At 45.2% G+C, this 27,837-nt stretch overlaps 1 protein-coding gene across 2 annotated transcripts in view; it reads left to right on the top strand.

Annotated features, from left to right (window-relative positions):
• The window catches only part of syt1a (synaptotagmin Ia), a 262,139-nt gene that overhangs the window by 36,565 nt on the left and 197,737 nt on the right, over nt 1-27,837 (top strand). Inside the window, exon 2 of one of the 2 annotated variants that reach the window (XM_076989719.1) lies at nt 1,099-1,189. The exons of the other annotated variant lie outside the window; for it this stretch is intronic. The gene's annotated coding sequence lies outside the window, so the exon portion shown is untranslated. The remainder of the gene's footprint in view (nt 1-1,098; nt 1,190-27,837) is intronic. 2 annotated transcript variants of the gene reach the window in all.

Here is a 27,837-nt window from a genome sequence, read left to right as displayed (position 1 = left end):
GACAGATATACGCTTTTGTAAGTCAGCTCTTTTGTTGTGCTGATCTGTAAGACAATTGTGCCAAATGATGTTAGAGTTTCGAGAATGTAATTTCATTTTCAAGAAATGAGCCAAACCAATCGAGAAAAACTGTAATAGGTCTAACCTCGGTGCAGGTCAAACCAGAGAGAGAGGGATGGATGGCTGATCAGGGAATTTAAACACCTGGATATCACATACATTAGACACACCCTTTCTTCCATCAAAGTAAGCTTGTTCAATGTGTTGCCAGTGGTACTGCCACCTGCTGGTTTAGCATGGTATCACACGTACTCATTGAACCTTCACACTGCACTTACTGGTGCAATGTGCAATTAATGAAGATTGGCCACCAGGCTGGTCCAATTTAGCCATGAAACCTCCCACACTAAAATGACAGGTGTTCCAGTTTCATTGTCCAACCCTGGTATATGTATATATACATTTTTTTTCTTTTGCTTTCTTTTATTGGCTGCACTGTGAGTGAGAAAAGATTATTGCATCATTCCCTCAGTGCAGCCCATATTATGGCTGTGTCATCACTGTCCCTTTGCCAAACCTTCCTGAGTGTGCACTGACACTCAGGAAGGTTTGGCAAAGGGACAGTGATGACTGCTCACATACGTTTCGGTACCAAGTGCTTTGCTGGAGTGAGATAAGTGCACACTGCACATATTTCACCTGTCCTTTATTAATTCTACTGTTTAACCAAACCCTTTAATTATACTGCAGTTGGCACTGGATTCTGGGAAAGAAAAGGCTGGGTTAATTCTGGGGTCGTGCCCGAACGTGGCCAGATTAATTCATGAAGGTTTTTATTGTTCCTGAAATACTGTTAAGCCCATCTGGAGCTTGGATTGTTTGCTCATTGTGAAGTTACTAATGAGAGTTGAGGAGAAGCACATGGAGATGATTACATTGTTCATGCCAAGTCCTGCCTCGTCCAGACACCAAACCTCAACAACTCTCTCATCTTCTCTCATAAGACCAGCGATTAAGTCAAAAATATCAAATCCCTGAATCTGGGCTTCAGAGCTGCACAAAGAAGACAAAGGAACTCCTAGAATTCTTTTCTTTCAGATGGGAAAATCTCTTGCTGAGAAACGCAGCCTCGTGCCTTGGGAGAGTTTTCTCTTTCGAGCCTTGCAGCCTTCGAGCCATCATTAGACATGTAAGTAGCACAGAGTTATTTATGTTTGGGAGTGTCTGCTCCCTCTGTGCGCCTCTCTGTGTGTTGCCTTTTCTGGGTCAGGTATGGTGAGAGAGTGAGGGATGGGGAGAGGGAGGGGTGGAGAGAGGGAGGGAGGGAATGAGAGAGGAGAAACTGCACATCGAAGTGGAAGCATATCCACTGCAAGGTGAGAAGTGGAATGCAGGGAGATTTTGATCTGTTGTGTCTGGCAACGTTTTGTCCTGCTCTTCTTCCTCCTCCACCCTTCAGTGTGAGTTTGGTCAGGAGGTAGAGGAGGAGTTGTGTCAGTCATCTTTTGGTCAGGAGGTAGAGGAGGAGTTGTGTCAGTCATCTTTTGGTCAGGAGGTAGAGGAGGAGTTGTGTCAGTCATCTTTTGGAGACATTGGGCCTCAAATGCCGCGTCCATAGGAAGAGAGACAGAGTGGGAGAGAAAGTGAGAAAAGCAGCAGGTAGAGAGGAATGTGCTAAGATGTAAATACATCTTGTGTCTCTTCTCTACCACTAAGTGAGCAGCGACTGTGTTTGAATAATTCACAGCAATGTAAGCACTATACTGTTGCCCTGCGACATGGATACACTTTCACTTATACATCTGGGTGCCATTGTCGAAATATCCTAAACCAAAAACTGTAACTGCATCTTATAAACATGGATGAACAACAGTCATCAACTTCAGAGCAAAATGCCACCGGTCGTTGGGTGCATAGTAGACTAAAACAACCTTTGAAAATGTTTAAACTTGAATTTGGACAGACAGAATCTGTCAGTGTAGAACTCTTGTACTCATTTGACTCGTTGACTAAGAGCTGACAGAGCAAACATTGTGTAAAGGGAATAACATTCTAGAAACATCCTGACCATCACATACAGATGCAGCCCACCAGAACAATGTCTAATTGCTAGTGTTTCTTGGAGAACATGGGGCTGGAGTTTAGATCAAGCATGCCAAACCTTAGCAAGCACCTCTCTACATAATGATCCCACTGCTGTAAAACACAGCAATCATGGGTAATAAAAATCATGCTCCTGACTGTATGAGATATGATAAACAGATTCCCAACAACTCCATGACATAGCCAGACAGGACACGAGTCGTCTACTCCCCCACAAGAATGGGTGAAGCAGCAGCAGAATACTGAAGCCTCATTTGGCTGCTAGGCTGTGTGTCCATACAGTAGCCCTGGGCCTCTGCTCTGTGGACCGAATCAATCACCACAACTCTACTGCTGATGCCTCGTTGGTCATTGTTTCAACCTTGAACGCCTCCCCCTTCTTGTCTTCATCATATCCATCAATCATCCTTGCAACAGCTCTCTGCCCTCCTGGTTTTTCTTTCTTTCTCTCTTTCTTTTTCTCTCTTGTTCCCCTTTGTCTCTCCCTTTCTTTCTTGCTCTCCATCTCAGTCTCTCTTCTTATCTCGCTCCCTCTTTCTCACTTCCTTGCCTCCTCTCTCATGCGTATGGAGGTTATCCCTCCTCCATGCATTTTGCTCTCTACCGTTGTAAGTCTGGGTTATTCATCTAGTGATACTTAAGGCTTAGCTGCAATTCTGTATCACTGCAGAGAGTCTTTTTGATATTTAACTACAGCTGAATAAGTGTGGCTCCCTGCCATGGAGTCCACTGAGGGACAAAAAGGTTGGAGAGGAGTGGAGCCAGCAGCACTGCCCTGCTGTCATTCTGTATTTCCTCTGGAGAGGTTAAGCTCACAGGCACAGAAAAAACATTAGTGATTATATTGCAGAGATGTCTGAGTAGCCCATCAATGACCTATTGATTCTCTGCTTTGACAAACATATACTTGTATTTAACCAGCTAAAACTCTGGAGCAAGAGATCCATTTTCTGTTTAAAAAAAGGCAGAAGATGGCCTGCAAAATGGAAAATTGAGGGTAAATAAATCTGTTTACCTTAATGTATGCACAAAGTCAGTGACCATTTTTTAAAATTAGCACAAATATCTCATTACAATTATTAGATGTTTTTTCCATTTTCACCTGTCCAGGTTATAAACCTCCCTCAGGTTATAAAACATTAACCTTGATGGGGAAAAGTACTCTATAAATAAAATGGACTTGACTTTGACTTGGCAAAGATGGCTTAAATGAACTAACCACAGCAAAAGGTGTTGGTGAGTGAGAGACAATGATGTCAACTCTTTTTCAGAAGGCACAAGCAATGACCAATCAGAGCTCCTGCTTGCCCTTTGTTTAGAGTACCTGTCTCAAGGGGTAAGCTGTGAGGTAAATCTCCACACAGTACAAGAGGCACTGACTGGTGCTGGCCACTAGTGCCTTACCTTAAATGAAGATGACTGTGAATTTTTTGACCATCAGCCTCAGGCCAAAATTGAACTAAGGTCAGATCCCGGATGTGTCATACCACTATGGACTGGAACATACATTGTAAATCGTTGAATTAAAACTTAGTCATATTCAGTGGCGTGCAGACATAGACGTCAGGTGGTGCTAAAGCACCACCAACTCTGCCCTTTATCAACGAAAGTGATACTTAGGTCGGTTTGAATTGATCTTTTGAAAACCTGAGCGATTAAAAACAATGTCCTGAAATGAGCCACCACCTCGCACACACCCGACCTCTCTCTTCTTTTAACACACCAGATGCGCTGCAGCCATAGTTGCCAGGTTCGCGGTTTTCACACCAAATTTGGCTACTTTGAAAATCCAACTATTTTTTTTGGGCTACTTTTGAGTTGGGCCACCGCGGGAGTTACAAGTCAACACAAAGAATCGTTCGCGATATAATACTTAATTTGTCTCAATTTTAAACACTCGCCACTCCCCCCCCCCCCCCCGTCTACAACTTACACTCGCCACCCCACCCCGTCGACAACTTTTCACTACTTTGGGCTTTGGGCTAGTTTAGGCTGCTGAAAGGTGGGTTTTACACTGATTTTGTGCGGGATATTTTTGTAGGACCTGGCAACCCTGGCTGCAGCAGCAGTTCAGTTCAGCGAGTGGAAGGAAGCGTCTTCAGCACAGCACACACGGTCACAGATAGACTTCTTCTCCCGTCCCCACCAGCCAGGTCACATACACATACACACAAGTAAAATCGTACCGTTTGCCCTCTAAGCCCAACGTGAAATCATTTTCTTGTGTTGTAAAATGTCTCATACAGCACCAAACTACTAAGCATTTTAACCGACTGGTCACCTGATAAACTAGTCGCTCTAGCCCAAATCAGTGATAGATAATGTGAGGACGACCACATACAAATAATTAAGGTAGAGTTTGCAAATCTATGTGTTAAGCTGAACGTTTTGTTAGGCAACATAAATTAACACATTCGTTTGTGAAAGAAGAAACGGGAAGTTCCCCATTAACTGTGAAAAATGCCCATCTGCATTCATGTAATGACAACACTCAGTAGCCTATAACTCCTTCTCGTACTTTTTGGTCTTTTTACTGTCTTAATTGTAGGCCTATATTGATTTACTAATTGTAAAATATATGCAACAACAGTGGAGTATCAACATAAGTTAACTGAAGGACTTAACAATGACTGTTAATATTGTTAATATAAAAAACAATATAGTTAATATTGGATATGGATTTTATCAGTTGGCGGTGTGACTTTTTCCATTGAAAACTCACGTTTAGAGAATGTTACAAATAAAAGTCAAATTTCATTCAACATGTGCTTGTAATTTTTTTATAATGAAGTGCGCTAAAAAGTGCCCCCCCGCCCGCCCGAGCACTTGCCCCCCAAAATGTCTGTGTACGCCACTGGTCATATTACAGCCTGAACCCCTCCATTTTGGCTTGTGTATGCGTAGTCTGCGTCTATATATGTACATCCTGTAGGTGTGGTTGTTTGTGTGTGTGTTCACCAATCTCATCAGTCTAATGTGTTACATGTGGTGCTTGTTTTGTATTTAGTATATATTGTGTAAGGTTCTCTTGTCCTGTGCTCGTCTTTGTGAGTTGTTACCTGTTTGCATGTGCGCTAAGCTATACTCGCACAGTCAACCGCTGTTTGTTGAATGAAGCTGTGTATGTTTTCTGAGATTTGTCTCCGCATCCTGCCTCAGACCTCAGTCCGTGACAGAAAAATGAGACTGAGAAGGATGCCAGAGTATAGGTTCAGTGGTAAGAAGGGAAAGCACGGGGTTAAGAAGAAGGTGAGGCGCCATCGCACATCTTCCCCCATGCACCTCAGCGCCACTCTGGATATGCCCTCGGAGCACAAGGGAGACCTAATCTGTACGTCTCTGCTTCTGTGCGCCCGTGAGGCCAAGGAGGAGGGGCTGGCTCGGTTCTACCAGGAACTCACTGAACGAGCGTGGTGTAACAGACCCAAACCCAAACCCTAACCCCAGCCAGCCAGCGAGGCACTCCTCCCTCCTGTTTGACAAGTGTGTCCTGGGCACAGGAGAGCCCTTAGCGCTCGGCACTGGACTGATAGCGCAGAGCCCTCCAGAATATGAATTTGGTGACGCAGATCCTCCAGAGGAGGAGGGTCCACCTCCCTCGGTCTGCGCAGAGGAGCCTGCGGACGGCCTGGATAGAGGAGGCAGCCCTTTGCCTTTGACGTATTCGGACACCATTAAGGGTTACGGAGAAGATGCCAGCCCCCCTCCGTCAATATACTTGGAACCTACTGAGTATCATGGAGAAGAAGCCAGCCCCCCCTCCATCAATAGACTCGGAATCCACCGAATATTATGGAGAAGACACCAGCTCCCTCCTCATTTGATATACTCGTAGAAACCCGAATGTTACAAGGGGGAAGAATCCAGTCCTCTGCCGAGTACCCCGTTTAAACAGTGGGATACTGGGGTTGGTCTCCCAGCCATCCTTCTTCGGTGTACTCTTGGGAGAAGCAGAGAGACTCCATCCAATCCCAGGTCCTACCACAAGGGGCAAAGCCTCCAGGTGGAGGAATTCCCTCTTTCCTTTTCTGAGGGGGAGAGCATGGAGTTCCCCAGAGGGCGGCAGCATGAGGAGTTGACCCATCTTCTGAGGCTCCAACTAGAGCATCTCTTTCAGCAGCCATCACCAGTGCATGCCACCTAGGAGAACTGGCGCACGCTCCCCCAAGGCGCAGAGGAGCAACACACGTCTCAGAGGGCCAACCTCAGGCTCCACAGGGACGTCACCTGCTACAGCTCCTGCAGCTCCAGGAGCTTTCTCCCCACTGCTGCCATGATGCAGGGAGGCCTGTTCCCATTTGTGTCTGTGCCTGTGTTTTTGTCTGTTCCTGTGTTTTTGTCTGTGCCTGTGTTTTTGTCTTTTCCTGTGTTTCTCCCCAATGTCTTTTTCCCTCTTGTGCCGTTTGTGTTGAATGTGCATGTGTGTTTTTGTGAACGTCCCTGTGTTGCCTAACGTTTTTTCCCTGTCTGCCAAGGGAGGCTGTGCTAGGCTGTTTTGTGGCGGACTCCTCCTCACTGGGGACGGTGACTCCCAGAAGCATGTGGTTCCGGTGGACCCTGGCTTTCCCATCAGTGTGGGTTTGGGTCTTCACAGTTACGCCGGTCATTCAGGGAGGAGTGGCCTCTTGTGGGAGGGTCTGTCACGTTACAGCCCCTGGCCCTCCCTTCGGTGTGTGCATGTGTAGTCCGTGTCTATATATGCATTTCCTGTGGGTGTGGTTGTTTTTGTACACCCGTGTCATCACTCTGTTACACGTGGGTCTTGTTGTGTGTTTAGTATATGTTGTATTAGATTGTCCTGTTCTATACTCGTCTTTGTGAGTCATTATGTTTGCATATGTGCTAAATGCTATTCGCACAGTCAGCCGCTGTTTGTTGAATAAAGCAGAGAATGTTTTCTGAGATTTGTCTCCGCATCCTGCCTCAGACCTCGCCCGTGACACTTAGTCTGATAGAATTTGTTCTTCTGTGAAACAAAACATCAAAACAAACTGCTATTACAGAGCTCATGTATTCCAATTCATGCTCAGCACGAATAACAAGCAGTCACAAAATTGACAATTATAATATGTTGCAAATTGCATCACAATAAAAAGAAACATCACAAAGCACTTTATTACTATTTAAAGCATTAATTATGTATAAAGACTTTGAACATGAAGTCCACTGTGGAGGAGCTGAAGAGCAAGATAGGGAATGAGAATGAAGAAGAACCTGGACAAATGCAAGCAAGTCAGGTGTAGATCTTTTACGCAGTGTATTGTGAGCACATTCCATATGTATAGTGGGCATTGTAAGAACAGAGTCTTGGAGTTTGAGAGCAAGGTGTTGTTCAAGACTCGTGACCAGAAAGCACTGAATATGTAGCCCATCGTGCTTGTCTCGTGATCCAGTGAGTCATGATATCGAAGTGGCAGCCAACGGGTCCTGCACCACACAAGGCAGTGAGAGAAATCATGCAACTTTTGGACTTTAACCTTCAGGAGTTGAGTCAAGCTGAATATTCAGACCAAGACGCAGCTCCTAATCCAACACCTCATAGAGAGGGACATAATCAAAAGCAGGGAAATCTGTGCTAATCTTAATTCAAGATGAGATTGATCAATTCTGGAGTTTAGATCAAACATCTACAATTGTAGAGACAGTGTAGAGCGTAAGGCTTGTTGGCACTAAAGCAGACAAAACTAGCCACCTACTACATAGTACGAATATTGTCTACTTGTTTTTTATACTATTTCAATTTCTTCCCATTAGTGTTAGACATGCACTTATCAACATATAAAGCAAACATGGGTAGTTTGTATTTAGAAAAACTGTCAAAAAGTGAAAAATGTCAGGGAATTACGGAGAAACTTAACTCTGCATAGAGTGAAAAAATGACTCAAGAGAAATGTTAGGTTCATTTGGCTGTAGCATGCTGACACTTCACATGAGTGAACGTGAGCAAAGCCAGGTGGCCATGGGCAGAGAATGCAGTGCAAACAGCTGTATATCAATATAATACTACAGCAACAGCAGACTGAATACAGTACTACATATTCTCCTGCAGCAACAGTGGAGTGAAGAACACTGATATAAAGTGCTTCACAATGTCATATGTAGTTGGAGTCCTGGATTATGCATACATGAATTGTTTTTCACATTTTGGCAAATATGTCTGAGTATCCCACTCATACTTAAGTCTAATTTTGAAATAAACTGGATTTGATCCATCGTCTCTTGCTGCTATGATTCTTTGAATATGCTTTGTTCTTGTCAGAGACATGATTGCATAAGTAACCTAGAAATGCCCTGGTCTGGCCCTGCAGCCGTCACCATTCGGTTTTACCTGCAGATCTTCCTCCAGAGTCTTTCGCCTCACAGCCATGCATACTTAGCACTTAGCCTGCCATCTGCTGCGTGCACATGCAAATTCATTACCAGGCTTCCTTGTAGAGTGACACAAGGAAGAATGATAATACATGAGGGGGTTCCAGAGATGGGGAGCAATTCTAGAAAAAGTTAAATAACCAAAAGAGTGCAAGTTAGAAGGTGGTACAGGCATGGGAGCAGGTGTGAGGGTGCAGGTGTAGATGAGAGCAGGTGTGGGGGTGGAGGAGTAGATGAGAGCAGGTGTGGGGGTGGAGGAGTAGATGAGAGCAGGTGTGGGGGTGTAGGAGTAGATGAGAGCAGGTGTGGGGGTGGAGGAGTAGATGAGAGCAGGTGTGAGGGTGGAGGAGTAGATGAGAGCAGGTGTGGGGGTGGAGGTGTAGATGAGAGCAGGTGTGGGGGTGGAGGAGTAGATGAGAGCAGGTGTGGGGGTGGAGGAGTAGATGAGAGCAGGTGTGAGGGTATAGGGGTAGATGAGAGCAGGTGTGGGGGTGGAGGAGTAGATGAGAGCAGGTGTGAGGGTGGAGGAGTAGATGAGAGCAGGTGTGGGGGTGGAGGAGTAGATGGGAGCAGGTGTGGGGGTGGAGGGGTAGATGAGAGCAGGTGTGGGGGTGGAGGGGTAGATGAGAGCAGGTGTGAGGGTGAAGGAGTAGATGAGAGCAGGTGTAGGGGTGGAGGAGTAGATGAGAGCAGGTGTAGGGGTGGAGGGTTAGATGAGAGCAGGTGTGAGGGTGGAGGAGTAGATGAGAGCAGGTGTGAGGGTGGAGGAGTAGATGAGAGCAGGTGTAGGGGTGGAGGTGTAGATGGGAACAGGTGTGGGGGTGGAGGAGTAGATGAGAGCAGGTGTGGGGGTGGAGGAGTAGATGAGAGCAGGTGTGAGGGTGGAGGAGTAGATGAGAGCAGGTGTGAGGGTGCAGGTGTAGATGAGAGCAGGTGTGGGGGTGGAGGAGTAGATGAGAGCAGGTGTGGGGGTGGAGGAGTAGATGAGAGCAGGTGTGAGGGTGGAGGAGTAGATGAGAGCAGGTGTGAGGGTGAAGGAGTAGATGAGAGCAGGTGTAGGTGTAGATGAGAGCAGGTGTAGGGGTGGAGGGGTAGATGAGAGCAGGTGTGAGGGTGCAGGTGTAGATGAGAGCAGGTGTGGGGGTGGAGGAGTAGATGAGAGCAGGTGTGGGGGTGGAGGAGTAGATGAGAGCAGGTGTGAGGGTGGAGGAGTAGATGAGAGCAGGTGTAGGGGTGGAGGTGTAGATGGGAGCAGGTGTGGGGGTGGAGGAGTAGATGAGAGCAGGTGTGGGGGTGGAGGTGTAGATGAGAGCAGGTGTGAGGGTGGAGGAGTAGATGAGAGCAGGTATGGGGGTGGAGGAGTAGATGAGAGCAGGTGTAGGGGTGGAGGTGTAGATGAGAGCAGGTGTGGGGGTGGAGGAGTAGATGAGAGCAGGTGTGGGGGTGGAGGAGTAGATGAGAGCAGGTGTGGGGGTGGAGGTGTAGATGAGAGCAGGTGTGAGGGTGGAGGAGTAGATGAGAGCAGGTGTGGGGTGGAGGGGTAGATGAGAGCAGGTGTGAGGGTGGAGGAGTAGATGAGAGCAGGTGTGGGGGTGGAGGAGTAGATGAGAGCAGGTGTGAGGGTGCAGGTGTAGATGAGAGCAGGTGTGGGGGTGCAGGTGTAGATGAGAGCAGGTGTGGGGGTGGAGAAGTAGATGAGAGCAGGTGTGAGGGTGTAGGGGTAGATGAGAGCAGGTGTGGGGGTGGAGCAGTAGATGAGAGCAGGTGTGAGGGTGTAGGTGTAGATGAGAGCAGGTGTGGGGGTGGAGGAGTAGATGAGAGCACGTGTAGGGGTGGAGGTGTAGATGAGAGCAGGTGTGGGGGTGGAGGAGTAGATGAGAGCAGGTGTGGGGGTGGAGGTGTAGATGAGAGCAGGTGTGAGGGTATAGGGGTAGATGAGAGCAGGTGTGAGGGTGTAGGAGTAGATGAGAGCAGGTGTGGGGGTGGAGGGGTAGATGAGAGCAGGTGTGAGGGTGAAGGAGTAGATGAGAGCAGGTGTGGTGGTGGAGGAGTAAATGAGAGCAGGTGTGAGGGTGAAGGAGTAGATGGTAGCAGGTGTGGGGGTGGAGGGGTAGATGAGAGCAGGTGTGAGGGTGGAGGAGTAGATGGTAGCAGGTGTGGGGGTGGAGGGGTAGATGAGAGCAGGTGTGAGGGTGAAGGAGTAAATGAGAGCAGGTGTGGGGGTGGAGGGGTAGATGAGAGCAGGTGTGGGGGTGGAGGGGTAGATGAGAGCAGGTGTGGGGGTGTAGGGGTAGATGAGAGCAGGTGTAGGGGTGTAGGGGTAGATGAGAGCAGGTGTGGGGGTGGAGGAGTAGATGGTAGCAGGTGTGGGGGTGGAGGGGTAGATGAGAGCAGGTGTGAGGGTGAAGGAGTAGATGAGAGCAGGTGTAGGGGTGGAGGGGTAGATGAGAGCAGGTGTAGGGGTGGAGGGGTAGATGAGAGCAGGTGTGGGGGTGGAGGGGTAGATGAGAGCAGGTGTGGGGGTGGAGGAGTAGATGAGAGCAGGTGTGGGGGTGGAGGAGTAGATGAGAGCAGGTGTAGGGGTGTAGGGGTAGATGAGAGCAGGTGTGGGGGTGGAGGAGTAGATGGTAGCAGGTGTGGGGGTGGAGGGGTAGATGAGAGCAGGTGTGAGGGTGAAGGAGTAGATGAGAGCAGGTGTGGTGGTGGAGGAGTAAATGAGAGCAGGTGTGGGGGTGGAGGGGTAGATGAGAGCAGGTGTGGGGGTGGAGGAGTAGATGAGAGCAGGTGTAGGGGTGTAGGGGTAGATGAGAGCAGGTGTGGGGGTGGAGGAGTAGATGAGAGCAGGTGTGGGGGTGGAGGAGTAGATGAGAGCAGGTGTGGGGGTGGAGGAGTGCAGAGAGGTACAGAGGGAGCCAGATTGGTAGGAGACTTGAACACAAAGCAGAGGAGAACGTCCTGTATTTAAACATTTAGTTGCTGTATGCAGAGACTTGTAAAGTTTGGACTACGTTTTGTTTTTAACCGTCCAGTGTGTGAAACAATTTGACCCCATTGAATGTTTATCATTCAAAAAATAGTAGTTGACTGTTTTTCTTTTGCTTCATATTTCATGACATTTCCTAATTTGATGGAGACAAGCGATAAATCATAAAATTGTCATGATAATATTTTTTCAATGTGCTGAACACATATTGCACGCATCGGTTGTCCTAGGGTCAATTTGACCCCATGCTGTTTTAGCTGTTAAAACTTGACCACACCTGCAGGTGCAGTTGAGAGATTTGAGTTGATATATTTTTTTCTACTCCCGTGAGAATTTTGATCATTCCCACAGTAGAACTGTTTCATGTTTGACTACTATCATGTTCATACTGTTTTGCAAATGGGTGGATTTTCATGCTGTTTTCATGTTGTTTGTCTCTAAAGACTTAAAGTTTACAGTGAGCATAAAAACCTATTCTATATTTTCACTAGTATCAGACATGTTCTCAATATCCATTTTCTGTCTCACAAATAGTCCCCCCCCCCCCCCCCCCCCCAAAAAAAAAAACCACACTCAAAAAAAAAATAAAAATAAAAGAATTTTTTGCTGGTGGTCCTAGAGGTCCTATCCATCACCAAAGACAAGACTTGTGGTCATTAATGTTGAGAAGTAAGTATGAGAAGATATGTATGAGAAATTCAAGATTTAAAATTTAAATAAAAATTATAATTTAAAGGTTTGGCCTGATGGTGGCGCTAGAGGACAGATCAACTCACTGATTTTTAAGGGGTTATTTATGTATTCAACAAATAAACAGTGCCTGTCCCAAAAATGTGGTCAACAATATTCTGTAAATCATTTTCAGGAGGTAAATATTCCTGGGGTCAGATTGACCCCCAAGGATGTAACTTTTTATTATGTTTGAAGAAAAAATGCTTGCATTATTTTGAATGCATAAATGATATGAATTAACTGGCTAAGGTGGGTAGATTACAACGGAGGGCCAGTTTTCCAGTACCCTAGTTGGACCCTTTTAAATGGTTCATTTAAATGCTGAATCATTTCTCCCCTTCTGACATTTTTCTCATTGGACTGTATCTATATGTTGAAGGGGAAGGAATAATGATGGCTGTGATGTACAAGCTTGTGCTGTCTGAGGTGCATTCATGGCATGGCTTACATATGCGTGTATATACACACACACTCACTGACTCACTCACATAAAGATGGTGAGGCTTACAGAGGGCAATATCTGGATCCAGATACAACTAGTTCATATGACGCAATAGCAAACTTATGTAACTCACATCATTGCTGCAAGAGACTGGAGCAGCGTGGGTGTGTGTATATGTGAGCAGTAACACGCACACGCAGTCATCCGTGCTGAGAGACTGCACATCTGTCATTAATGTACAGTGTTTGAAGCAAGGACAACATATAATGAAATACAATAAGAGAGAGAATAAACAAAAAGAAAAATCTGTGTACGGTCTGTTAGGGTCTATTACACAGTGAAGGAGGAAAAACCAGACGCTGGCCTGTGTGAAAGGAAGCCCAGGGTTATATAGGTACTCCTACAGATATAGATATCTTTAATAGCGTCTCTTCAAATCTGACAGCAGGGGGTGACAACGGAACGTGGGGCAGATCTCTGCTTTAAAATCAAAGAACAGTAATAATGATAAATGTCAGAGCATTTTGAATTAAAAAATCCCTACCACCTTTAACCACACCAGGCCTTCTTAAAAGCTCTTTAATGAATTTGCTTTAACTTGCAACTAATAAGTGCCTGACTTCAACAAAAAAAACAGTTGTCTGTTCTGTGGCAGTGAAAAAACATCTAAATGTTTTTAAGTTATGGATGATTACATTTTCATTAGGCTTAATGAGCAATCAGCATGTGATTTTCCTGAAGAGGGCTCTATTGCATAAGGCTAATTATAACATCCAAACTGCAGATATGCAAATGACACTGATGGTGAGATCACACTGTGCATACGCACATCACACCTTCTTAAGCCTCTGTGTTTATCTGCAATCCATAATGCATGCAGTGTGGTATCGGGAAACTGCAGCCTTTATTTTGTGATGTTCTATGGACGTTAATTCCCAGTCTGGTAAAATGAAATAAAATAGATTTTGGAGACGTTTGCATATATGCACAGGACACAGCTGTCTGCTGACAGAGGAAACGTGATGAACTGTAGAGTGGTGAGAGGCACTATGAAACAGCTGGGGAAATTTGAAGAAGGAGGCAGAGGCCATCTTGCTTCCTGTGAACAGTTGTTGACATGGAGCTATGAATGATCAGACATTTGATGTCTTTTCATTCAAATCGTTAAGATAATGATGGCCCATTTCAGGGTTTCTTCAATATATGTAGTTTTGCCTTGATGCTTTCAACCTTGTGTTGCTCATTAGTGTTCTGCACCATGATTTTTGTAAGGCAGTGTGTACTGTGAGACACAGACAAAAATGGAATTCATGGAAGTCATAGGAACTTCTTATGTAACTGGTGACAAGCAGCAGAAGCGGAATTTGGTGCCGTGGAATCTTTAATGTCCATAGCACAGCAATAATAATCACACTCAAAGTGAAACAAAGCAAAGCCACACACACAATGCTGGACACCTTAAGGCGCAAAGTCAGTGACTTTCTTCAGTGTCACACTGAGAAAGCTTTGACTGGAAGCGTTCCAGCAACTAGCCACAGTCTTGTTTGCACCAGAAGTCTCCATTATAAACTATCACACAAGTCATGAAGAAGAAGGAAGGGAAGCTGCTGCTATGTTCTTCATGCAGAGTTCAGAGTTCAGAGTTCAGAGTCTGTCTGAGTCACACTATTATGCCTCTCCAAGGGGAAACTGACTTCATATGTTCAAGGTCAAGACTACAGCTAACAAATGTTGCTCTTTGGCTGTGTAGCTCATCAGAAACCTCAGACCAGTGTGGCACAAAACTGAAAAGATTACCAAAGGAGTACAGTGCAGCCACATGACCTTGTTGGTGTTAACAGTTTAACAGTCAACTCATGGTGATGCGATTGGTGCAGTGTAATGGAGGTTGATTACTAGATGAGAATCCACAAGAAATGCCTGACTTTACACCCTGGCTATTTGGTACATCTACCTTATAGATGAGAATATAAATTCTTAAGAATATAAATGTATAATCTGTTGGCAGGCCCAATTGGTCCACCAGCCTTCTTTGTGTTTCGGACAGGCCAGTTTCTAACCACAATTCCATTTCTAATGTGGTTATAATTGTGGCTGTGGATATTTCTTAATACCCCATTGATGCTGGTATGGTATTTTCATGATACGGTGGGCCCCCCCTGCCAGCCACACCCATACACAGTGGCAGGTGTCCTGTAATTGTTGCATTGTGTTCGTCCCTCAGGTGGGTGGGGCCTATATTCAGACCATCACCTGTGTGTGGTGGCTGTGTTCTGACAAGAACTATAAAGCTAGGTTTATATATGACGCGTCACGACTTAATGACGTAATTGCGGTGGCTCCGCCCCTGGTTGTGCACCTCTCGAATCTTGCAACTTTGCGCGAGTAGAACTAGTAGAATATTGAAAATTTTCTGTGTCAAAATGAAAATGTAATATGCATTTGCATTTACCTGTTCCACTCATACAGTACAAGCAACTTTGAGCTCAAAATTCAAATTCAAATGCAATAGTTCCATTTACATTTGCAATGTGGTAGACATCTATTCATATTTCATTTACACATACATTTTGATGCTTTATTTGTGCCTTTATTGAAATGAAAATGTATTTTCCGATTCGAATGAACAAGTTCATGTGATCATGCAAAGGTTGTAACAAAATTATAATTAAAATGCTATTCGCTTAATATGTGTAACGCAGCTCGCGCTGCGGAGCATGGAGGCGGACAAAAACGCTGAGAAGAGCGAGATTTATTACAGGGCATTCAATCATCGTCGTCAGAAAACCAGTCCGGGTTCATAAAAGGGGGGCAGTCAGAGTAACACACATATGCGGGCATGATGACAACAGGGAAACACTAACCAGGCAGGGAATACGTGGAGAACAAGAAACGACGGGCGATAAGCAAACAACACTAGAAATATACCACGATCAACCAAGAGAGAACGAAACAACCAAAACAACCGACGAAGGACAAGGGACTCAGGGACTATAAATACACAGAACTTTAAACGAGGAACAGGTGACGGCAATGACACAGGGGCGTGGTAGACAATAGGGAATTATTGAGACAAACGAGCAGGGCGGGATAAACGGGCAAGGAACACAGACACGAGGGAACCCGGAGTGACAGCTAAGGGAGGGGGGCGTGGCCATACGTGACAATATGCTTTGCATTCCGTGATAACGCGTTTGAAATGTAATTTTCAACCTCACCACAATGCTAAAACGATGTCAATATTCAAATGTTAATGGAGAAATAGCGCCCCTCTACTGTTTGCACTAACATTACGATACCAACAGTGCTCAAACTGTGTCAAAATGCATTTTTAAAATGCAATCCAAGCAGAATGCATCTTCATTTCCATGGTCTTCCACTACAGTTACATTATAGTCAAATTATTAGATATCAGCCTTCCAATCAGATTCCACAGCCCTCCACTTTATTCAGCCAATTGGGTTCCACAGCTTTCCACTTCAGGCAGCTAATCAGGACGAGACTATCCACTAAAGGTGGATTTCAAGCACTTGTACGTCACTTTCAAGGTCCATTTTACCTAATTAAGTTACATAATTATACATATATTCGAAATGACATTATTTAATGGTTGTTTATTTTCAAAACGCCCAATCTTCTTCACATTCTCTCATGTTTCGTCCTGGAATTACAAGAGGCTCGTATTTGTTAACGTAATACAAGAGAACTGTTCAGTCAGATAGATATTTGTTGTGATACGAAGTAGTTACAATTTCAAACATTTTCAAGTACTTTAGCCTGAATTCCAGCACTTTTCAAACCTGAAACACAAAGCAACATTATAATTTGTCAGGTAAATGTTCCTTCCCCAGTTTTTGAGGGGTATTTCTTTATACTACCACATATCGTTACGGAGACCACTGCACAGAATGTGACGCGCCAAGTATAAACGCCTCTGCCGCTCACGCAGGTTCACGCGAGGTGTGCGGAGTCACACGCTACGGTCACTCAAGAAAGTATAATCCAGCCTATACACAGTTCTGTGCTGTAATAAAAGGTGAAGTACTAAATGTGTTAATCATCTTTAGTAATAAGGATTATTAAAGAAATACACAGAACTCTAATTGTCATACAAAGTAATGTACAGACTTGTGCTAATGGGCCGCCCAATGGAGGATGGGTTCCCTTTTGAGTCTTGGTCCTCCCGAGGTTTCTTCCTAATCCCCACCATCATAGGGAGTTTTTCCTCACCACTGTCGCCTTTGGCTTGCTCATTAGGGATCTGGACCCATACGATTGTAAAGCTGCTTTGTGACAACATGTGTTGTAAAAAGTGCTATATGAATAAATTTGACTTAAATGCAAGCAGCCTCAGATCTTGGCCTTTTAAGGCTCTAGGTACATCTGCTCATTTCACTTCAGATTTGACTGCATGGTGCTGACGTTTGTAAGGTGACCTTTCACCTCTCCCCCAGACGATAGCTTTGAGGTGCACGTCGCAGTAGCATTCAAAACTGTAAAGTGCCATTTAATTGAATGGATGCTTGATTAAAATGTCAAAAGTAATAAGAGGGGATGAGAGACAGCACTTGTGAAACGAGTCTCTTATTTGGCCACTTTTATCAGTTTGATTGGCTTTAATATTGCAAGGTAACGAAGTCATGCATCACACACGTACACACGTGTGCGCACAACACAAACACGACTCACTCTTGCATTCAGTCACTGACTCACTCTCACACATACACACATACACACATACACACATACACACACTCACATACTCAGTCCGATGTTTCTGTAGATGGCCACTCAGACAGACACTCCACAGGAGATGAATTACCGAGCTCTTACATTATTTTATCACACAAAAGGCATTTGCCTCTTTAGGATGTTGTTTTAGGGACTCGGGTTTGTGCCGAGAGTACCATTTGCTGTGGAAAATTCAATTAGGTTATTCCTATTTGTTTCTTTGAAAGCTTTGATGGCCAAATGCCTAGGAGTCATAGCAGTGCTCTGTGGCTATACCGCCAGTGTATGCACTGTATGCTTTGACCTTGACCTTGACCTTGGCTTTGTGCTGTCGTCAAGCACGGTGCCCTCCGCCACTGTTGCCTTTGCTTGTACTGAACGAAGATGATTTCTCTGATGAGTGACCTTCTTTCTGCACGCTGAGCTTTAGTAGTGGTAATGGCCATGGGATGAATCATCATTACTGTTTTTGCTTGTTGAATCTGCTTTTTTGTTACATGTTAGCTGACAGAAATTTTTATGTAAGAGTTTGTTATATTTGTGAGCTACATTTAGCAACATGTATTAAGCCAAGGTAGTCTAATGTCAGCAATATGACAGCATCTATAGAAATTTTACTTTTTTTTTAGATTTTTAATTAACTTCTACTGTGTGGTTGTATGTCATGTTCCATGATTAGACAGTCATGCCCCCGTTCATTTGAGTCATTTTCTTTCATGTTATCTCAGTACCAGAGCAGTTGAAGGTTATGTTTCTAACAGATGAATCCCCATGTAGACCAGGGAAGGTGCATTCTCTTTATCCTTTCTCATATTCCCTCCCCTTCACTCAATTCATCACTCCCTCCATCCCTCCCTCCAGCTTCTCTCTCTCTTGCCTCTTCCTCTTTCTTTCCTCAGTCATATGTCTCCCTTGTCCCTTACTTTCTCATTCACCCCTCCTCCCTTGCCCACACTCTCCTGTCTTTCACCCCTCTCACTCTCTCACCCTTCCTGTCTCTCCTTCCCTCCCCCTCTCATCTCCCCCTGCTCTTACACTCCTCTTCCCTTCCCTGTTTTTTATCCCCTCTCCCTCTCTCTTTCTCTTGTCTCACTGTCTTCTGTCCCTCTGTTGTTATTCTTTTCCTCCCTGTTCCCTCCTATCGTTTTCTCACCCTGAGAATTCACACGAAGCAAAACCGGCAGATTAGCATAGTGTTCTGAATCACACAGAAGAAGAGTGGATCATATATGAAAAAGCAGTTCTAAAACAAACAGCTGTTACAGCATCGTGTGACCTGACACCCCCACCAGGAACTACAGTAACTACCGCTTACATCCTACTTAAGAACCCTACAATTACACATACAACTTTCAACTGAAAACATCTTTTATATGTAGATTACAAAACTGTACAACTACACAATATAAGTCATATGTCATAAGTCATAAGCTACAGGCGGCTGTGCTCCCAACTGCCCCCTAACTAGAGATCCACAGCCATGAACACATGGACACTACAGTCACACAGTAATGACTGTAATGCACTTACATCTGGATAATTTTTCTCTCTCTCCCTCCCTCTCTGACCCTGGTCGTTTCCTATTCTCTGACAGTTTATCTTTGTATCAGATCATTCTGTTTCAGATTAAACAAAAATAGATCATTGAAATAAAATAACCTCTCCGTCCGTGCTTTCAAGGAAATCAAATCTAATTTTGAAGTAAATTCCATTCACATATACACTGCTTTGTTAAACACTGCATTGCAATTATTCATATAATAACTTTTGACTTTGACTTTCAACAAAGTTCATTCCCATTTTAGATGGTGCTGAGGCTGGTAAAGACATGTTTAACATGTTTTATTGTTCAAAGCAAAGACTAAAGAATTTAGAAGACTAAAGAAGTTTCTAGTACATGTAAAATGGAAATTCTTCAGTATGTCGATTAAATATGTACTTTACTCAATACTGAATTGTTCTGCTTCTTATTCCTATTCTTCTTATTCCTATTCATTAAGTAGGTGATATTTATTAGGTGATATTACTGACCTTTCTGCACTTTACTCCAGATAGAGAAGTTGTAATCTTCAGTTACTAGATAATAAATACTTACTTTGTACCTTGATATATCTGACACCTTTAATAAAAAGAGCTTTGGATATTACACGACTGTGTGTGTGTGTGTGTGTGTGTGTGTGTGTGTGTGTGTGAGAGAGAGAGAGAGAGGGGGGGGGCTGTTATGCTATTATCTGTGGCTGGCTGTTATTTTTCTACAGTCATGACGTGCCATTATGGCAGAGGTCCTCCAGCCTGTCAGGTGTATGTGGCTGACAGGTGTCTGAGGGAGCACAGCGGGGATGCACCTGGGTTATGCTACATGTATTTCCTGTAAGGACTATGCAGACTTGACATGTGGCATTAGTCCAGGAAGATGGCAGAGCCCAAAACCATAATGGCATTAATGTACCATAATACTGTATTTAAGGAAACACTTCTGACATTGTACAATATTTCTGCTTTTGGGAACAAACAGATTAAACCTCCCAGAGGCACAGATTTTATTTCAATCTTTGCACACCTTCTATATCGTTTTATTGCTTCTTCTTTCTTTTAAGACATACAAAATGTAAGAATGACAAGATGTTTCATTTTCTCCCCTGAGCGGTAAACGTAGCCTCTTTTGAATGTAGATTTGGGGCCCGGATTACGTGGATGATGAGAATTCCAGAGCAAGGAAATTAGACATCTTCCTGGGAGCCATTTTCAGCACAATACTCCACTTTTCCTTCTTCTTGTCCTTCCTAGTTTCTGCCAGTGGTAGTTATAATCATTCCCTTTATGTTGGTGTGACAGTGCTCCGTGACTTCAAAAGCATGTTCCTACATACCATATACATACCATATACTCCTACCATACATCCTTTCTCCAAACCTCATGTCTATTCAGTACATGCCCGTTTTCACAGCTATTTATGGAACATGACCTACTCTTTGTGTCTTATCTAAACAGAACTTACCCTAAGTGTGTGGAGAGACAGAAGTGTATCTCTGGTTCAGAAAGTAAAAATTCTCTTCAGGATTTTGTTCCAACTGCCTGCGTTTGCTTATTAACTCAAGCCAACTGCTAGAATTAATTAGTGAAGTCAACTGGGTGAGACAAAATCATGGCAGAGCTTCTGCTGTGGGAAGCTCTACTTCTATACCTTTAACACAGTTAAGAAACTGCCACAAGCTTTTATTGTATACTGCAAGTTTGAGTGTGCAGCATGAAAAAATGCTCAAAGGTAAAGGGCAATGTGAATATAACAGTCAAACATTTGGTACACATCCGTATTAAATATGGATGGACTGGATTTGTTGGCCACTGCTGTGCACTTCCTGTCCACTTATTTTTGCTGTCCACTTATTTGATCCAGACCCCTGAGTCACTCCTGTTGGTCACACAAATAAGATTAGCTGGGCATATATTAGAGGCTGCAGTATCTAAACCCAACCCAATGTACATCCTGCCCAAAGTCAACTACCCATACAAACATAGCTGCCACGCACTACCCATACAAAAACACAGCTACCGTGCACTACCCGTACAAACACAGCCACCGAGCACTACCCGTACAAACACAGCCACCGAGCACTACCCGTACAAACACAGCCACCGAGCACTACCCGTACAAACACATCCACCGAGCACCACCCGTACAAACACAGCCACCGAGCACCACCCGTACAAACACAGCCACCGAGCACCACCCGTACAAACACAGCCACCGAGCACCACCCGTACAAACACAGCCACCGAGCACCACCCGTACAAACACAGCCACCGAGCACCACCCGTACAAACACAGCCACCGAGCACCACCCGTACAAACACAGCCACCGAGCACCACCCGTACAAACACAACCACCGAGCACCACCCGTACAAACACAGCCACCGAGCACCACCCGTACAAACACAGCCACCGAGCACCACCCGTACAAACACAGCCACCGAGCACCACCCGTACAAACACTCCACCGAGCACCACCCGTACAAACACAGCCACCGAGCACTACCCGTAAAAACACATCCACCGAGCACTACCCGTACAAACACAGCCACCGAGCAGTACCCGTACAAACACATCCACCGAGCACTACCCGTACAAACACATCCACCGAGCACTACCCGTACAAACACATCCACCGAGCACTACACGTACAAACACAGCCACCGAGCACCACCCGTACAAACACAGCCACCGAGCACCACCCGTACAAACACATCCACCGAGCACCACCCGTACAAACACAGCCACCGAGCACCACCCGTACAAACACAGCCACCGAGCACCACCCGTACAAACACAGCCACCGAGCACCACCCGTACAAACACAGCCACCGAGCACTACCCGTACAAACACAGCCACCGAGCACCACCCGTACAAACACAGCCACCGAGCACCACCCGTACAAACACAGCCACCGAGCACCACCCGTACAAACACAGCCACCGAGCACCACCCGTACAAACACAGCCACCGAGCACCACCCGTACAAACACATCCACCGAGCACCACCCGTACAAACACAGCCACCGAGCACTACCCGTAAAAACACATCCACCGAGCACTACCCGTACAAACACAGCCACCGAGCAGTACCTGTACAAACACATCCACCGAGCACTACCCGTACAAACACATCCACCGAGCACTACACGTACAAACACAGCCACCGAGCACCACCCGTACAAACACAGCCACCGAGCACCACCCGTACAAACACATCCACCGAGCACCACCCGTACAAACACAGCCACCGAGCACCACCCGTACAAACACAGCCACCGAGCACCACCCGTACAAACACAGCCACCGAGCACCACCCGTACAAACACAGCCACCGAGCACTACCCGTACAAACACAGCCACCGAGCACTACCCGTACAAACACAGCCACCGAGCACTACCCGTACAAACACATCCACCGAGCACTACCCGTACAAACACAGCCACAGAGCACTACCCGTACAAACACAGCCACCGAGCACTACCCTTACAAACACATCCACCGAGCACTACCCGTACAAACACATCCAACGAGCACTACCCGTACAAACACAGCCACCGAGCAGTACCCGTACAAACACAGCCACCGAGCACTACCCGTACAAACACAGTCACCGAGCACCACCCGTACAAACACATCCACCGAGCACCACCCGTACAAACACATCCACCGAGCACCACCCGTACAAACACAGCCACCGAGCACCACCCGTACAAACACAGCCACCGAGCACCACCCGTACAAACACAGCCACCGAGCACCACCCGTACAAACACATCCACCGAGCACCACCCATACAAACACATCCACCGAGCACCACCCGTACAAACACAGCCACCGAGCACTACCCGTACAAACACATCCACCGAGAACTACCCGTACAAACACATCCACCGAGCACTACCCGTACAAACACATCCACCGAGCACTACCCGTACAAACACAGCCACCGAGCATTACCCGTACAAACACATCCACCGAGCACTACCCGTACAAACACATCCACCGGGCTTCCTGGATTGTGTTAATTTCACTAATTTTACCTGGATTGCACTAATTAGAAAATCTAGCAAGCTTGAGCAAAATCCTGGTGAGGACTTTTACTTTCTGAACCTGGATTATACACCTCTGGATATGAATATATTTAGATTAGGATGAGGAAGACAGCAGTGGCAATAAATGTGGCAATTCCAAATGATGAAAAAAGGACAGAATATAAGAAGTTGGAGGAATTTGAGGGATTGGAAGAGAAAGTGTAGAACTCATGGCTATGCTGTGACCCCTGCAATGTTCTTCCAACACATCCCACAGATGCTTAGTTGGACCGAAGGGGATTTAGAGGCCGGGTCAAGAACTTAACTCTTTGTCTTGTACCTCAAACCATTTGCAAATCATGAACTCTCCACGTGATGTAAAAAAATGCTTCTCATCACACGAGTTCATCTTCTTCCTTTGTACCACAGTCCAGATCTGATACTGACATTGCAGGTGCTTTTGGCACCAAACAGCGGTTAGGATGGGCACGCCTGCGTGAACACAGCTGCCTGCGTGAACACAGCTGCCTGCATTAACACAGCTGCCTGCATTAACACAGCTGCCTGCATTAACACAGCTGCCTGCATTAACACAATGGTAGTTCTTCTACACACTTCTCCTGCTTCCAACACATCAACACTGATTGGGTGATTTATCTGATTGGGTGATTTATCTGATTGGATGATTGATCTGATTGGGTAATTGACCTGATTGGGTGATTGACCTGATTGGGTGATTGATCTGATTGGGTGATTGATCTGATTGGGTGATTGACCTGATTGGGTGATTGATCTGATTGGGTGATTGACCTGATTGCTCATTTGCTGCAACACACACCTGCCCTTGACAGGTGCCACTGTAATGAGATCATCAGTGTAATGCGCTTCATCTCTCAGAGGTTTGAATGTGGAAGCTAATATCTATGTGTGTGTGTGGTGCTTAAATCATGAGCACATTTATTTGTCCACTTTTCTTGCATGATGAATAAATATAAAACAGTTTATTTCTGAGTAATTTGAAGAAATAATGTTTCTACCCTTTTCTAGCTTATATTATTTCTATAGTTTATATGGTTTACATTACTCCTGTGCTCTTCTTGGTTTATCTGCATTTCTAGTGTAATCTGCACACTGCAGACCATTTCAGCAATAGTCATTAGAACAGATTCTCTCAGCCTCCTTCATCATATAAGCCCATCTCATATATTTCTCAGTAACACTGAAGAAAGCTGGGAGTGATGAACTATAAAAATGCGTCCCCCCCCCCCCCCCCCCCCCCCCATAATGAAATGGCAGAGTGTGTTTCAGCTGCCCAGCTGTAGTTCAGTGGGCATCTAAATGCAAAAGTGTTTCTGTCTAGCACCACATGGAATTGGACGATCAACTTGGGGCATCATGGATGTGCAATCTCCTCAGCGTTCTCCTGCCCAAGCACCTCACTGTGCTCAGCTTTGCTTTCAGAAGATGGCAGTCGTGCAGTGTAGTGGGGGGAGGAGTGAGCAGTGTAGTGGGGGGAGGAGTGTGCAGTGCAGTGGGGGGAGGAGTGAGCAGTGGGGGGAGGAGTGAGCAGTGTAGTGGGGGGAGGAGTGAGCAGTGTAGTGGGGGGAGGAGTGAGCAGTGTAGTGGGGGGAGGAGTGAGCAGTGTAGTGGGGGGAGGAGTGTGCAGTGTAGTGGGGGGAGGAGTGAGCAGTGTAGTGGGGGGAGGAGTGAGCAGTGTAGTGGGGGAGGAGTGTGCAGTGTAGTGGGGGGAGGAGTGAGCAGTGTAGTGGGGGGAGGAGTGAGCAGTGTAGTGGGGGAGGAGTGTGCAGTGTAGTGGGGGGAGGAGTGAGCAGTGTAGTGGGGGGAGGAGTGAGCAGTGTAGTGGGGGGAGGAGTGTGCAGTGTAGTGGGGGGAGGAGTGAGCAGTGTAGTGGGGGGAGGAGTGTGCAGTGTAGTGGGGGGAGGAGTGAGCAGTGTAGTGGGGGGAGGAGTGAGCAGTGTAGTGGGGGGAGGAGTGAGCAGTGTAGTGGGGGGAGGAGTGAGCAGTGTAGTGGGGGGAGGAGTGAGACTGTCCCCTCCCATCCGGTTCAGTAGTTTCTGAAAGGCTCACCAGGACTGGCTTTCAAGCATGCAAACCCAATACTAGAAAGCTATGGACAAGAGTAGTTTCAAGAGGAGATCAGGAAAGCTTACCTTAAATCATGGCAAAATTTAAATGACTAAATGGCTAATTCAAATGTATTTAGTCATAGTATATTATATCTTTAAATGTTTACATCTTTACATTTTGTTTTATTTCTTTATATATATGCCACCTGCCACATTAATTACATAGATCATTAAGGCCATCACAGCTATTCACACTAAACACAGATAAGCAGTAAACAATATAGATACATGACACAAAAGTCCAAGATTCTTAAATGGCAGCTATACAAAATGCATAATTAATCCCAGTAAGAGTATTTGCATTCTCTTTTCAACAAGCATCTTTGCTGCCAGAAAAGTGTCTGGACGGCAAATCTGCTTTTAACCCATTTAATCCTCCTTTGTGGCTTCTATTTGAATTCCTGAGCTGAAAACCAGTTTGGCAGTTTGGCAGTCTCCCACTCCTCCAACACCACTTTGAATTACACAAGTGCTTTAATGAGGGTTGCCTAGAAACCACTGAAACATCACTCTTAGATGAAGTTACTCTGTGCTTTTTCAAAAGGCGAAATTGTGCTTTGTTTCTTTTCATATGTACACACACATACACATACACACACACACACACACACACACACACACACACACACACACACACACACACACATAAAGACACACATAAGCACACACATACACACACACACAAACACTCCTTCTTTCATGTGCCATCTGTCACCATTCAGGAGATTTTTTTATTTTTTCCTGTCTCTCCCCCTTATCACCATGCAAAGGTCATTTTCCTTTAGATAAACAGGACTGTTATGCATGAATCATCCACTGTTTTGCATGTTTACAAAAATCTTATGCTGTAAATGACTCAGAGACCTAGCATGAAGTCCTGTCCAGACTGTTTGCTCATTATTATGGATCTATTTCGTATACATTATGTTTAGTCATCATTCACAGTTCTCAATCAGACCACCATAACAGAATATTCATTAAATTCCATCAAGGCACAGATACTTATGTTATAATTCAATTCATGTTCGTATTTCTGAATCGTTCAGTAGTATTCACAATGACCTTTTCTTATGGCTTTTGGTTAGAGGAGCAGCTTTGAGATCACTGATCCAAGGTTGTCTGGTTGAAAACCAGTTAGAGTGTTAGTGGTCAAGTTTCAGTGGAAAATGTAATTATGTCTTGTCCCATATTATCATATCCTTCTCTGTCCAGGATAATCACCATTGATACAGTGATTTCTCCAGGTAAAGAATAAGCTGAACTGGAATCAGTGGAGCACAGTAAAAACACAGAGTGTGTGTCACCTGGGGCCTCATGTACAAAGACTTGTGTGGATTTCTTACTATAAATTGGTGTACGTACAAATCCAGAAAATGGCGTGGAAAAATCTTTTTGTTTGGCACGTTGTGTCATTACGGCAAAGCGCAAAAGGTCTGAGTGGAACAGCGTGTGTGAAGCTTTAAGTGTTGTGGGGTCAGAATAATGCACACTGGCTGAATAATACAGTTGTGATCAAATTTATTCAACCCCCACTGAAATAAAGTGTTTTGGCCAGTTTGACATTGATTTTGATCATTTCAGTCATCTTATTTACAATTATATCAAAGAGGCACTTATAAATTAGACAAACATAACATAATATTTATGATGGAATAACCACAAATGTCTTTACTGTGCTCACATCATTATCAGTTTTATTCAACCCCCTAGTGACATTATTTTTTAGTACTTAGTACAACATCCTTTTCCAGTTATGACAGCTTTCAAGCGTGAAGCATAGCTTGACACAAGTGTCTTGCAGCGACCTATGGGTATCTTAGCCCATTCTTCATGGGCAAAAGCCTCCAGTTCAGTCACATTCTTAGGCTTGCGCACTGCAACTGCCTTCTTTAGGTCCCACCAGAGGTTCTCAATTGGATTTAAGTCTGGTGATTGCGATGGCCACTCTAGAATGTTCCAGCCTTTCATGTTCAACCATGCTCTAGTGGACTTGGATGTGTGCTTCGGATCATTGTCCTGTTGGAAGGTCCAACGTCTCCCAAGCCACAGGTTTGTGACTGACTCCATCACATTTTCCTCCAAGATCTCCTGGTACTGAAGGGAATTCATGGTACCCTGCACACGTTGAAGCTTTCCTGTACCATTAGAAGCAAAACAGCCCCAAAGCATAATTGACCCCCCGCCATGCTTCACAGTAGGCAAGGTGTTCTTTTGTTCATAAGCCTGGTTCTTCCTTCTCCAAACATAGCGCTGGTCCATTGTCCCAAACAGTTCTAATTTAGTTTCATCTGACCACAGTACACTGTTCCAAAACCTTTGTGGCTTGTCCACATGACTTTTGGCATACTGCAGTCGACTTTTCTTGTTCTTTGGAGTCAGCAAGGGGGTGCGTCTGGGCGTTCTGGCATGGAGGTCTTCGTTATGCAGTGCGCGCCTTATTGTCTGAGCTGAAACTTCAGTGCCCACATCTGACAGGTCTTTTTTCAGTTCCTTAGCAGTCACGCGGGGATTTTTCTCCACATTACGCTTCAGGTAGCGCACAGCAGTCGCGGTCAGGATCTTCTTTCTGCCACGACCAGGTAACGTTTTCCAGGTAACGTTTTCATTTTTTACTGCAGCCAATCATCTTAACAGATCTGCCAAAAGAAGTGTCCATTTACACCTCCCCTCCGCTAACAATTTACACTCGCCACATATATATATATGATGTAAATGATGCAATACGTGCAATAAAGGGAGAAAAAAAACATTAAAGCCGTTCC

This window comes from Brachyhypopomus gauderio, unplaced genomic scaffold, assembly GCF_052324685.1.
Source record: "Brachyhypopomus gauderio isolate BG-103 unplaced genomic scaffold, BGAUD_0.2 sc70, whole genome shotgun sequence".
In the NCBI taxonomy this organism is placed as follows: domain Eukaryota; kingdom Metazoa; phylum Chordata; class Actinopteri; order Gymnotiformes; family Hypopomidae; genus Brachyhypopomus; species Brachyhypopomus gauderio.
Note: the sequence above shows the minus strand (reverse complement) of the source record. Positions and strands in the feature narration are given on the sequence as shown.